Source organism: Psittacula echo, assembly GCF_963264785.1.
Source record: "Psittacula echo genome assembly, chromosome: 1".
NCBI classification, from domain to species: domain Eukaryota; kingdom Metazoa; phylum Chordata; class Aves; order Psittaciformes; family Psittacidae; genus Psittacula; species Psittacula echo.
This window is the reverse complement of record NC_137735.1, coordinates 90,402,991-90,417,992: the sequence shown is the minus strand read 5'-3', so window position 1 is coordinate 90,417,992 and position 15,002 is coordinate 90,402,991.

Genomic DNA, 15,002 nt, shown 5'->3' with positions numbered 1-15,002 from the left:
TGACTTCCATCAATCCACGAGGTGCCTTTTGTCCCAAATCAGGCTGTCTAAACTCAAGAAGACACAAAATTTCTGAAGAATTCAGCTTTGGAACCTGCCTTTTTTTTTTTTTTTTAAATTTTTTTCTTTCTGATTTCTGCATTATCCTTGCTTTGCTAAGGTGCCCTTGACTGTTGTATTTAAGAACACTCATCTCAGGACATCCATGTGAAGTGCTGCAGCCTAAGATAGTCATCTTTCAAACGCATCTATACACAGTGAATTGTACTATGATGAATTGTTCTTTCACCATCTAAGTGCATAGTCCCTTATCCAGGTTTGTAACTTTTCATTATTTTCTTTTTATGTTATTTCATTTTGACAAATTTCTTTTTGACATAAATGTCAAATTTTGGAAAATACTGCTTAGGACTGGAGAATAGTACTTCAGTTGTCTTTTAGAAAATAATAATTTACTAAAATCAAAGTATTTTATTTTTCAGGATTTATCCATTTCATCAACGTCACCTTGTGTGAAATTATCTTAGTCAGCACAATGGAAATGTTTTGGTTAAGCATTGTCAAAAGAGCTTTTAGGTCAGTCTGATAGCTAAGCTCCACCATTTTAGCTTCTAATATTGAAAGTTCATTTCAGCCTGACATGCAAAATTGAAATGATATGGCCAAAATGGCACTATTCATGTATAAATAAGATCCTTTTCTTATTTACCTGCAGCTGTGGTTACACTGTCCAAGGGATCTGGATTGCTTTTCTCAAAAGGGAACACATCAAGTAACTGCACCAGCTGAACATCTTGCCACTGTTTTGAACGCTGATGTCAGACCTGACCAATGGGTTACATCTAAAATATACCAAACCAAGGTATGCAAGAAAATTGCTTGCAGGTTCCTTAATACCCTTGCAAAAGGGATATTAATTTCCTGCTGGTCAGTACAGACTTCATTGGTATTTCTTCAAAGCTGCTATGTATGATATTTTCAGTACTGTGTCTGGTCTCACCAAGACACGTTTCTTCCACATCTTTAGGCATGGTGATGTGACTTTACCCAGCCCTGCAGGCACCCATGAGAAGCTTCATTGAAAAGTGATTAAGCAATCTCCTTACAGCATGTAGCAAGACTTGTGGGAGGCCTGTAGAGAGCTTGACCATGCAGGGAAACCTGTCCTCCCACTGCCTCACTGCCTGTGACCATTTCTGTCTTCCCCCAATCACAAAGCCAAAGGGCCGATGCTATCCATCCTCTTAAAAATGGTCAATGTTATTGATTATTATAACATTTTAGGCTATTTTTATCATTTACTATGCAGCTATAGCAAGTGATTTAATTGTGTGGCACCTCTTTGCCCCTCACAGTGAGCACATAACACTTATTAGCTTCAGTAGGAGTTATGTGCACATAACTATGCAAAAAATGAATATACCCTTTTGATTACAATAAGGTTATAAGCAGCAGGAGTCCATTATGATTAGCAGTAAAATGAAGAATTTTTTATAGATCATGAATGTTACTTTATAATTTCCATTTCTCCTTCTCCTTTTTCTCTGTGTGCGTCTACACATTTATGTGTTGTCTTAATTCAGGCAGCTTGCAATCGTCCCATAAGCTGTTATTCATTATCATCCAAACGAATTTGCTGAATCTTTCTTTTTTAATTTCCAAAGGATCAATTACACCAGCAAGAAAGTAAAAAAAAAAAAAAAAAAAAAAAAGAAAAAAAAGAGGAAAAAGTACCAAGAAGAACAAATGTATTAAAATCACTCAATAATATTTGCCTGAATTTACTTTCTGCTTCCCTGGCCTAGGGCTAGATGTGACTTGAATGTCACTTTGCATCCTTGCAAAGTCTGCCATATCCGAAACTCCTCATACTCCCAAATGGTAACAAAGGTGCCGCTAGCATCACCTTAGCCACTCCAAAGCAGCACAAAGTCTAGTGAGGAGGAAGAAAATGCTAATGGCAGCTCTACTGTTACAGCTGCTACCACGGTATCTGTGAGCTTCTGTTCTGAAAGGGTATTCTCCCGGCCATTTTGTCACCTAGGAGAGATTCTGGGAGGCCACAGTTTGTGCAGCTTAAGTGAGGGATGTGTCTTTTGTACAGGCAGGGTGTAAGATCTCTGGTGCCAGCGAAAGCTTTGAAGCAGTGTTGGAAGAAAGGTGCAATGGTTCTGAGGTGAGGGTGGGATTAGGGCTGTCTCTTTTAGGTATAACTGCATCCATGGCTGTCGGAGGTAGGACAGCGGACTAGGCAGTCTGCAGCTCTTCTGTGTTAGCTCCTGCGTTTCACACATATCTGCAGGAAATTGTAACTCAGGCCAGTGCATATGCTGTGTAAATGGCCAAGAATTACATCCTTCTTTGGCATTGCAGAACACATTTATTCTGAGAGAACAGGGAATCAAAAATCAACAGTCTTTGGCACTTTAGGTGGAGTTACATGTCTCAACAAAGAAGGTAGCATTTGTCTTCTGACAAACAAAGCAAATGAAGGCAAGTTGTATTTTGCAGGAGCAGATTTATAATCATATCCTCTGGTACCACATACTGACCAGTCATTCGAAAGGACTGTTAAGCTTTTTGCCATTTCTGATGTTTTTCTACAGCTGCTTTGGTCCTGGCTGAGGAATTGTACCTGTCAGAAGCCAAAGTTTGTGTGTGGTTCTGGAAAGTGGCTATCCTATCTTTCCAAAGGAACAAGCAAGCCTTCCTATGGAGCATATCTGCTGCCCCAAGGAATCACACTGTATCTTCCATTAAAAATTAAAAAGAATTCCTGCCAAATGCTGTATAGGCTCATAGCAAGTATCAGGCACAACATTAACTTGAAATAGAGGAGTTGTCATGACCGGAGAGCTAAAAGGTATGTTCAGCTACATGTATAAAGACATATGGGTACAACCTCAGGATACCACAGTGAGCCAAATCCTACTGATTAACAGTGGCAGTGACATGTGTGAACAATGTATCTGTCCACATATTGCTACCGTTTTGTACTATTTATCTTATCATCCCAATGTTCTCTGTAAGATTGACCACTTCCCACTCAGCTGGGAGGAGGTTTTCCAATGACTTCAGCAACTGTTAAGTCTTGTGACTAAAGAAAATAATCCAGTTGGAACACTGCAGCATTAATAATGATAATAATCATCATCATCATCTCAGAGTTAACCAGATGAATATTAGAATATTTGTTTTCTGTAGTGGTAGGGGCTTCTTTCTGAGAGGTGAAAAGGTAGCTTTCCTTCTGGAGTGTAAGGCACTGGCTTTTTGCTTTGCTGTTATGGTTGATCTTCCAAAGAAGCTCTTGCAACACAGCAGAGGCTTTTGCTCAAGTTGGAGAATTTGGTTTGTGATGATGGGGTCTCTTGTTTAGCATAGGAAAAAGCATGAGAAACTCCTTTACATTTATCACTCTAAAATCCTTGCAAGTTTATAGCAAAATGAACCCTCTGTAAAACCAAGTAAGCCAATGTCTTACCAGTTCTTCCAATGCCTAGGAACACTAGTATCATTCTGCTTGTGCTTCAAAAGTGAATGGAAAAAAAGCCCTGATTTTTCTGTCACATTTCTTCATATGTTGTTAGTTTCTTCTTGCTAGAACTCTTAAAAGCCTAGAATCAAGGCGGTATATGCAAACAGATATGTTATTTGTATATTTATAAAACTGTATTACCGGGTATTAAGGTAAGTTACAGCTAGCTCTAGACAGGGAAGCTGCCTACTGCAGGAAAAGGCTGGGAAACTCTTTCTACTGAGCATTGCCTTCTAGTCTTTGAGCAACTCTTGCAGACATCTGCAAAACGAGGTGGAGACAAGAGGCAATACGTTAGCATCAGACTCTGAAAGGTAGGTAATAAAGAAGGATTTGCTTAACAGCGCACGGTTGAAAAGCTTATGAATAATGTTACTACATATTTTTTAGAAAAGCTCTAGAAGCACGTATCAGAGGGTCTGCCAGAGCACTGGCACTCATTTGGGGAATCTGAGCAAATAAAAAGCATATATGGTTTCCATACATGCTCTGTCCTCTGCTATTGTATGACTCTTCCTGCAACAACAATGGACTTGCCCAGAGGCATCGAGGCCAATCGTTTGCCATCTGGGTCTGTCCACAAAGCAGCATTGCATTGGGAGTATGAACTCCAGTTTAAAGGCATTCAAATCATATTAATGTGGCCAAGCTAATAAGCTCTGCCTCGGGAAACTGTTACCTAATGCATGAACAACTGTTTAGAGTAAAATGCCAAATCCAGATATTTTCTCTGCCCAGGCAAATGCTCTGATCAGTGGAGTAGAGAGCAACAGTCCCCTGTACTTTCTTGCTGCCTGACGTGGTGGTTGACCATTCCCATCTGCTTTGTAGCCCATGTTAAATAAGCATTGGGAAAATCTAAAAGATGAGCAAGTTGTTAAGTGACTCAAATGTTGCGAAAGACAGGTATGAGTCTGTCTTTACTAGACAGGAAAGTTAATTTGGGTTTTCCACTAGGAAAAGAGTGCCCCAAACCCACCACTGGATAGGGTCAAACCTTCTACTCTCCAGCTTTGGAAAGAGGGACTGGGAATATGTCCCAGTAGTGCGGAAGAGAGCACTCCTCTCCTAAAAGACAGGAGACCCCAGTGCTAAGCCCTGCTCAGCCATATGCTCATTATATTCCTTGGTGCTATATTCAGGCTACTCTGACATACTGACCCTCTCTTTCCATGAGCCGTAGGGTTTGTGAGCCCTTAGCACAGCTTTTGGGTGCCAGTCTGGGGATACCACACCAAAAGTCTAGTGCTGTATCTGCTATGACTTCTCCCAGTTCTGACCTCTAGGGACATCAGGGCCACAAGACAGAGCTGGGCATGGGGAGCCTTGTGTGAGTTATCCCACTCCTGACTGACTTACCAGCTCCTAGGAAGGGAGGGAGGGAGGGAGGCAGATGGGCAGGGATGTGTGGAGATGGAGCAGGTGCATGATAGCACTGTGCTGGACACAAATAAGGTACATTTTTCATGATTTGCAAATGTCCATTCGTGATCCATCTCTCAGCACTTAAGTGGAAGGAAGAGATTGGGTGCATTACAACATGTTGTCTCTCAGCTTGCAGCAGGGCAAATATCAAACCATTCCTCCTTATTACAGTCAATCAGAGGGTTTACTGGTAACAAAGCCAGCTTATCTAAACAAAGAGGCAACTGTGTATTACACACATATAATTTTATCCAGGGCCTATGATGACTCAAGCTTCCTTTCTTGCAGTTGATTGCATCATTAGAAGGTTTCTGCTCAGGATTAGGAACCTTTGAAGGAATAAGAGCCTCATGATTCATAGCCTCCTGTTATTTATTTGCTTTAGAAGTTACTTAATCCCACTGTAGAGACATCAGGGTGAGACTGTGTATAGTGCAGGGGCTGCCAACAAGCATTAAGCTACTGGACTGACAGGGGCTTGTGCATGAACACATACTGGACTGCCTCTTTGGGTAAACTTTAAGCTTTGGCAGTTTTGTTTTGGGGGACTTACTACCTCCATCTCTTACTGGTGTATATTTTCTGCCAACTTTAAAGAATGGTGAGATGAGATGGCCTCACTCCAGTTGAATTTAATCACCCATAGCTCCTCTAATATTTCCTAGGCTCAGTGGGTTGTAGAAAACTGTCATTAAACATGCAAAAGCAACACTGACGTTTACTCTGCAAGGAAGGAGAGAACATATGGAGTGAGCCCACGCTTTGTGCACTGCAGCGCTTCAGAGACTGGATTAGCATCTCTTTTTTCAGTTGGTACTCTGGCCTGGAAGGTCTGCTAATTGACTAGCGTTAGCATGGCAAAAACATCAGTGTGTTATCCTGAATGCAGCTGCAAGCAGGATCCTAATGTAATTTTATACCTTCTGATGCTTGATTTCTAGCAGCTTTCAGTAGATTATCACCAATATTTGGCTGCTGACATCAAAAATGAGGTCACACCTGTTACCAAGATGTTTTTTTCTTGGTATCTCTGAGTTTTTCATCACTGAAGCCTTCCCTTGCTCCCCACCAACACCAAGTGATTCTGTGATAGAGCATTTGGTTTTGTGGCCTTACTCTATGCTGTATAACTGGGGCCAAGAGATAAATTATCACCTACAAAGGCTTCAGGAATGATAGATTATTTTTTTTCCACTGAAAATTCAGTGACCATTTCAAATACAGTTCACAATAAATGCTTCTAGGAATTCTATTCTGAGCAAAATGGGAGCACCTTCCTTTAACCTCAGTTCTTCTGTGTTTGCAGTTTGATATTTCCTGTTTGAAGCGAGGATGCAAGTAGTAAATAACGATTCTCTGCTAGAGGGAATTACTGCAACAAGTATTTTAGAACTGGAGCTTAAGGCCTATTTTGCAGTATAAATGGAAAAAATGGTAGGGGAAAAATGGAAGGGAAAAAAAGTCAGTTGTAAATTCCTCATGGATTTTGCAGTTTCTTAGCTCTCTTTCTTTATAAATATATACATACGTGTGTGTATATTTAATGCACTGAATTATTGCTACTTCATGGCTCCCCTTATGCCTTACAACACTAGAAGGGGAAAAAAGGTGTAAGCTCAGGCATCCTGATATTAGGAAAGCCACAGGAGAATCTCAGACTTGCATCTAAACTTTACAGTTGCAGTATCTTACAGAGCTATTCCTGGGGCAATAGAAATGATGCAGGTATAGTGACAGTGCTTTTGGAGATAGCTCTGGAATTGTATTTGATGTTAAAATTAGGTTGGAGTTGGGTGGGTTAGACTTCATCTGCATCTCCAAGCTTCACTCCTCATCTGTGCAATTCCCTTATTCAGCACTCATTTCCAGAGTGCAAGAAATTAAGGTTATTTCTTTGACAGCTGACCTAGAAACTCAGGGTCAAGTTCCCCTGCTTTTCTGTAGAGTTTTGTATCGCATCCGTCACTGCAGCCTCCAAGCAGTTTTTCATGTAGAAAAAAGTCACTAAGGCCCACATAGAGTTCATGGGGGCTCTGGCAGTTTCCCTTTTTTGGAATCAGCACTCTGCATGGATGACTGCTTTCTTTGGAGGGGATGAGGGAATGAGAGCATGAGGTGGGGAGAACAGAGGGTTTTGTACTGTAAGTGTCAGTGATGGCAGTAAAGTTGTCTTAAAGGAAAGCCTAGTGACATTCCTTAGAGGCTTCCAGGTTTGGGAATACACTTGTTCCCCACTTGAATAATTTCCACAGAGATTCCCCTTTGATCGGAGCTGTTTTGTTGTCATTTCCTCTGAGGAGGCATTGGCTCGGAGAAGCCCAGCTGTCAGCAGGGGCCACAGATTGAAAGCTGGTCCTTCATGGAGCAGGGATTCAATCCCTCAGCTTGTTTGAAAAATGAGACTTTGAATTGATGGCAGAGGTTATCTACAAGCTAGGGAAGGGACTACAGCAGAAGCTCTTCATGTCTGCTGTGGCTTCAGCCACACAGAAGGCAGCATTTTGTGCAGGCTGGAATTGAGTGGCAGCTTTAAAGTGAGGTCCAGATACGGTTGTTTCTAATAATCCACGCTGATGCTGAAAAATGCATAGATTACATTAGCCACGTCCCACTTCTGAGAGGGAGAGATAAAGTTGCCTTGCAAGCTGAAGACAAAAAAAAGAAGGCATTTTTAGAACTAATGTTAGTTGGTTGCCCAGGCTTAGTGAGGATTCTGGTGGGACTCTGGAGCATTGCACCATTCCTGACAAATGGGCTTCACCAGTGGAGCCATCCTCAAAACATGTTTGGCCCTGAATGGCGGGCAGGTTATTTCTATTACAAAGTTGTATCAATCTACTGAAACCTTCTGTCTCCAGACTGGCACAGGCTCTGCAGGTTACAGATGCTCCAGCTGTGGTAGTGCATATATTACCAAAGAAGCAGTGTGCATGGTTTGGCTATAAAATGGGGAAGAACTATGGTAGTTTGCCTGGGTGGGAAGGGGTAGGCAGAACAGAGGCAAAAGAGGCATTTCCCCAGGGCCAAATGCTGCAAGGTGTGTGATAGCACAAAGGGAAGCCCCTTCTTGGACCTAGGGTATATTAGAAGGGGGGTGGTCAGTAGGTCGAGAGAGGTCCTCCTTCCCCTCTACTCTGCCCTGGTGAGACCGCATCTGGAATATTGTGTCCAGTTCTGGGCCCCTCAGTTCAAGAAGGACAGGGACCTGCTGGAGAGAGTCCAGCGCAGGGCAGCTAAGATGATTAAGGGAGTGGAGCATCTCCCTTATGAGGAAAGGCTGAGGGAGCTGGGTCTCTATAGTTTGGAGAAGAGGAGACTGAGGGGTGACCTTATTAGTGTATATAAATATATAAAGGAGGAGTGTCACGAGGATGGAGCCAGGCTCTTCTCAGTGGCAAACAATGATAGGGCAAGGGGTGATGGGTACAAACTGGAACACAAGAGGTTCCACTTAAACTTGAGAAGAAACTTCTTCTCAGTGAGGGTGACGGAACACTGGAACAGGCTGCCCAGGGAGGTTGTGGAGTCTCCTTCTCTGGAGACATTCAAAACCCGCCTGGACACATTCCTGTGTAACCTTATCTAGGTGTTCCTGCTCTGGCAGGGGGATTGGACTAGATGATCTTTTGAGGTCCCTTCCAATCTCTAACATACTGTGATACTGTGATACTGTGAATGTCCCGCAGAGGATAGCTGCCACTGCGGGAAGTGTCTCATGGGGGAAGCATGGGTGGCCTGCAAGTGGGAGCAGATGGCGACAGATTTTGTCCTGGAGCTCCTTGCCCTGGTTCCTTCTGCTGCTCAGTAGCACAAACAGCTTTTGTAGGGGTGCATGCAATGAAACAGAGCAGGCTGTAAGGAGCAAAGTGGGGAGATGTCACAGTGTGATGTGGGGAAAATAAGGGCAGGTACCCAGGCCATGGAGAGGATGGAGATCAGGACCAGCAAAAAGCTGGACATCCAAGCCTTTTTCCCAGCACTGGCTGTGGAAGAAGCAGCAGAAAAAGTTAAGGTGGGAATATTAATTTGAGAAAATGTTATTATTGGTGTGGGGCTGAGGGAGATGCAGAAGAGATGCTGAGAGAAAGTGGATGTGAGATGAAAGAAGAGTCCAAAACTGGTCTGGTGCAACACAGGCCATAGGTTTTCCTAGGGAGTGTCCCTATGGAGTCTGGCATCTCACGTTGCAAGAAGGTCTTACAGAGAGGTATTCAACCTGACTACAGAAAAGGAGAAACCACTGTTTCCCTTGGTATTTTTTTTCCAGTCATTAATCATCTGTGCTCCTAAGAATTTGTGCCCCATTACTCCTTTAGATTTGCTGGGATTCACCTTCTGGTAATTAGTTCTTTTTATGTCTCTCTTTGCTAGATTAAAGATCCCTTTTGTAGCCAGTATTTTCTCCCCATGTGGGTAATTATACTCTGTAGCCACACCGCTTCTCAATCTTATTTTTGATTAACTAAATCAGATTGAGCTCCTTAAGTCTTTCCGTGCAAGGCACCAGGCTCTTTTGTTCTTTCTCAACCCCCAGTCTTTGAATTACATTTTGTCACTCTTCCCTGCATCCTGTCTAGTTTTGTGACACCTTTCTAACAAATGGATGTTAGAACACGATTCAGTATTCTTCTGTCAGCAACACACATAGCGGGTCATCAACCATGTCAAAATCTTTAATTTTAGTATTTTAATAGTAAATAATATACCATCATGTTTTAAAAACCCCAAGCAAACAACAAAACCAACACACCAAACAACTCTCTGCTCTCTGAGCTCCTGCAGATACTCAGACACTAGCTGCTCCAGGCTTCTGAGCTCCTGTTGGTGTGGGGCAGAGCTGACTTGAAAGCTGTTCCCATGCCAGCAGGCAAGGATTTGCCTGCAGTGTAGGACTCCCTGTTTCTCAGGGCCTCAGTGCCTCAGCAAGAAACACGGGGCTGCCTGCCTCACTTGGAGTTGGTGTGAGCTCTGTGTTTCTCCCCAGGGAAAGGCAGGAGTTTCCATATTCAGAACATACTTCCGCTTCAAGCCTCCTGTCTTGCTACCCGAGCACAGGACATGAAGTCTTTTCCATGCATGATTTACTATTAATTTACAGTTATACACCAAAACTGCTTTAGCTCTGTTGGTGCCAAAGAGCTCATGCTCAGCCCTTTGTCTTTATGAATATTGCGACTTTTAAGGGTTTGTTTTTCATCTGACACAGGCTTTATAAGCTTCTGTGTTGGCTTTTGCATGGCAAGGTTGCAATAGCAGGGGTCTACAGGGGTGGCTTTTGTAAAAAGCTGATAGAAGCTTCCCCCATGTCCAATAGAGCCAATGTCAGCCAAGACAGACCCACTGCTGGCCAAGACTGAGCCCATCAGTGACAGTGGTAGCTCCTCTGGGATAATGTATTTAAGAAGAGGGACAAAACCCAAGTGTGTAACACCAGCAGCACTCAGAAGAGAAGGGCTGCACCCCATGGAGGGGACCCACACTGGAGCAGTCTGTTCCTGAAGTATGCACCCCATGTAAGGGACCCATGCTGGAGCAATCTGTTCCTGAAGGACTGCACCCATGGAAGAGACCCACGCTGGACCAGTCTGTTCCTGAAGGATGCACCCTGTGTAAAGGACCCACGCTGGAGGAGTTCATGAAGAACTTCAGCCCATGGGAAGGGCTCACGGTGCAGTTCATGGTGGGCTGTCTCCAGTAGGAGGGACCCCATGCTGGAGCAGGGTAAGAGTGTGAGGAGTCCTTCCCTGAGGAGGAACTAGCAGCAGAGACAATGTGTGATGAACTGACCACGGCCTCATTCCCTGTCCCTCTGTTCCGCTCGAGAGGAGAAGGGAGAGAAAATCAAGAGTGAAGCTGAGGCTGGGAATAAGGGAAGTGAGGGGAAAGATGTTCTAAGATTTGGTTTTGTTTCTCATTATTCTGATTTGATTGGTATAAATTAAATTAATTTTTTCCCAATTAGAGTCTGTTTTGCCTGTGATGGTAATTGCTGAGTGATCTCCCTGTCCTTATCTCAACTTATGAGCCTTTCATTGTATTTTCTCTCCTCTGGCCAGCTGAGGAGGGAAGTAACAGAGTGCTGTGGTGGGCACCTTGCATCCAGCCAGGGTCAACCAGTCACAGCTTCACAGACAAACCAGGGCTAGTTCTTTTTGTTTGTGTCAATAATTTAGTCTTCAGGTTGTGGTATGGAATAACTCCAGCATCAGACAAAAAGTTCACTTCACAATATTAACAAGGGTATGAACACATTAACTGTTTCCCATTCCAGATTCATTTGTTATACATAAAAGTGTCATCTTCTAGCTGTTGCTAATACATTACCTTCAAATATAGAGGATGTCTAGGTGCAGATGAGCTGCTATTGCAGACACATCATTATTTTTCAGAATATCTTGCGTTTGGAGTAATGGATTTCAAGACTTTAATGTTGTGCCAAGCCAAAAGGCTTATGCTAAGGTATGAAAATAAAGTCATCAAAGTGGATGTTCTTCAGGTAAACCTAATCTACAGCAGCAATCACTTAATTCTGTTATAATTAAAAATAGACAGTCAGGAAGCTACTCAGAGAAAAATGTTCTAACAGATCTTTTGTCAACGACATGCTGAGTGAATAAATCAGAATAAACTGACTTAAGCATGGTTAGGAGCTTAGATTGTATATTATTTCTTTCTGTTTATAACACAAAAGGAAGGGTTCACTCTGCCAAGCTTGTCTGATTGCTTGTGATGAGATTTGGAGGGATGCCTTTAGAACAAATGGAGGTTTTTCTCTTCAGTGATCCCAGTCTGGGTGCTTCAACTGGGCGTCGTTGAAATGTGACACAAAGCTCCCTTGATCAGAGCAGGCTTCTCAAGGAGGGTGAGATGCACAATTCTGAGACAGGGCAGGGGAGGCACTTCCACACTAAGGAAAAAGAAAAGCCACCTCTTCCTTATGTGCCATGAAGTGCATTGGGAGCTAGGGTTATTTGTGTCAGTGTGATGACCAGTCCATCCAGGCATGTCTCCAGAGGGGGGCACAGAGAGATGGGAGCCTGCTGTGAGGTGCAGGCTGTGAGTCATTTTTGGGCTGAGTCAGGTGAACACAGCTCATAGCTGGAGGTAGCACCTTGTTGTAAGAGGTGCCCACAGGAAGATGGAGCAAGCAGCATTACTTCCCAGCTGTACAAATGGAGAGCTCATACACAGATGATACTGGATGAAAAAACCCCAAGAAACAGCAAACAAAAAGATTATGGTCAAGCAGGGCTTGAACACGGATCTTTCAAGTCCCATGCAGGGGCTGCTGGAGTGGGGAGAGCAGGGTGTTGAGAATAGGGAGAGAGGACTGTCCCTTCAGGACATTCACCTGTCAGGACATTCACCCAGTACAGGTGAATGTCCTGAAGGAGAGAAAACAGTCAGCAGTTGGAAGGGACTGAAGGCACACAGACCAAAGCTGTGCTGTACTTCATCAGATTAGAGGCTCCCTTCGCTGCAAGCCAACATCAGGGTATGTAAGACCAGTGTGCTCCTACCCACCAGCCTCATGAAGGCTTTTACAGCCACAGTCAACTTCCCTAGACCATCAGACACAGTTGTCTGGAATAATCAGGCAGTAAATGGGGCAGGGAATGAAGGAGAAAAAGAAGAAAACAAATAAAGAAAGGGAATGAGAAAGCTCTTTGATCAAAAGCTATTATTATTATTATTATTATTATTATTATTATTATACATTGTAGCACAGCAGTGGGCCTTTCTCAGGCAGGAGATGCCAGCTGGGACAAAAGAGGTGCGAATCTGGTTCACTTTGCAACTTGGATTCTTGCCGAATAGGAGCTGAACTCCAGCCATCACATGCATTTCAACTGGAGTCTCAGGTTTGTCTCTGAAATACCAGACAGCTCTGTGATTCAGCCAGCTATGCCTATCTTCCAGGTAGAGCCTTTTCCTCTGTGAGTCTGAGCAGGCTGTGCCAGGATCCACTTCCTTCCTGTGACTTCCATAGGAAGCAGATTTGGGGAGGGAAGTACAAACAAAAGAAGGTTTCAGCAGAATGGCTTTAGAAGGGGAGCACACTCAACCCTACCTCCCCAAACACCTCCCTCTAACATAGGAAACATTTCTATGCTTTACTTTAGTAAGATGGAAAGCAAGATTGAGCTTTCATGGCCCTCTCCAAAGACTATGACACCCCACTTTCTTGGGGTCTGATAGAGGTCATTGCTGAGGTGGATTCCTGGAAATTGATTCAGATTTGGTCAGCATGAGCTGTCTCATATCAGGGGGAAGATTGTCATCAATATTGCTTCTGCTGGAGGCTGGTGGCAGGAGGGAGACCATTGCCTCGGCAGTTTTCCACCAGTCAGCAAAGTGATTGTCAGCTACACCAACATCAGGCATGAAGCAGCAGAGTCCAGGGTGTAAGGAAACAGCAGCTGGGTTTCATGGGGTGTAAGAAAGAAGAAGCTTTTTTTTATTCCCACAGAGAGAAGGGCAGCAAGCTGGTGGGTGACAGCACCAAAATCAGCAAAACAAACTCTCATCAGCCGACCTTACCTTCCTATCTGTATTATCTTTCATAGCTGAGTGATGCCTTCCCACCAAGGGAGGGCAGGAAAAGGAGGAGGGCAGAAGCAGCCAGGTCTGCAGACTGTGCCTGACCCAGACCTCAGCTTAACTCAGGCTGAGATGATGCTGCTTATTCTCCTGGCTAGAAAAAGGTATTCTTATTTTGTAAAGGGCAATTTTAAATAGCTTTCCTTTAGTGATGGAGCAAACTCCAGCCACAGCTGATATGAGCAGTAGCTTCCACTTGCCTTTTACTGCACACTTCAATCATTATTATTAAATAATACTATTAAGGGAAAACCTAGATGCCCTGGCTGTGACAGGAGATTCATTATGTTACATTGTCTGGTAAGTTTATGACAAGAGCTATAATCATTTAAGGGCTAAGTGGGTGCAAGGGAAAAAAGAAAAAAGGATGTATTCTTATAAGAAGCTAGCTAAGGAATGTCCTGCCTAAAACTAGTTTTTGCATAACTGAAATTTTGCCATGAGAAATTTCAGGTTTGACAATGAATTCCAATTTTCCTCTGAGAAAATGCAGGAGACAGCTTTAGAGCTGCCCGCCTGACAGGCATTTGTCAACTTTGTTTTCTGTCTTCAGGGAGGCAGTGGAATCAACAAGAACCATTTTAATGGGCAGAAAGTCAGCAAGCCAAACAATAAAATAATACATCCTGGTTTAACTTTTCTAAGGACCATAAATGTGGGGGATTCTTACCTAGAATTTCTACAGAAAGCATTTGTATTTAATTCCTCACTTTCAAGTATTTGGGGAGCAGAGGTTTTGACAGGTTAGCAGAGAAATGTCACCATAATTCACTCTTTGCACTGTGGCACAAGTCTTTGAACTATCCGTCTCTTCATGGTACGCATTTTTGGCCAAATCTGTACAGAACCACCATGGTGGTTTGCTGGGGTTGAGCATGCCAGCCTTTTCTCAGTAGCCAGCAGTTGGTTTACAAGTGACTCCAGCAGCAACATACAGGGAAGAGAAGGTAAAAAAAGGAAAACCACAGGATTGTCAGAACTGTTGAGCAAATGTGAGGCTGATCAGAGCCAGAAAGGGTTTTAATAAGTGGAGCATTTTGTAAGATGTGATAACTGACGCAGGGGCAGTGAAGAGGAATGTCCTAAAGACAGAGTGGTCAGGGCCATATATGCAACATACCGTGCTCTCACACTCTTTCCTTCTCCCTTTCCCCCTCCCTGTCTGTGTCCCCAAAGACAACTCTAACCTAGTGTCTGCACAGGAGCACTGCCAGCAGAGACCCCCAAAAGGACAAGCCAAACCAGCACATTCCTGGAGTATCCTGAATACTCTCACATGTTTTTTTGCTAGGCTGAATGAGAGAGCAATCCATTATTTAATCTTGCTGTCACTCTGAGATTGTTCCCTGGAGTATATTACAGTGCTTTGTCCAAGCTGGTTTTAAAACATCAAAGTGATGAGACTTCCACCAGTTTACTTGGGGGAGCTATTTTACAGGCT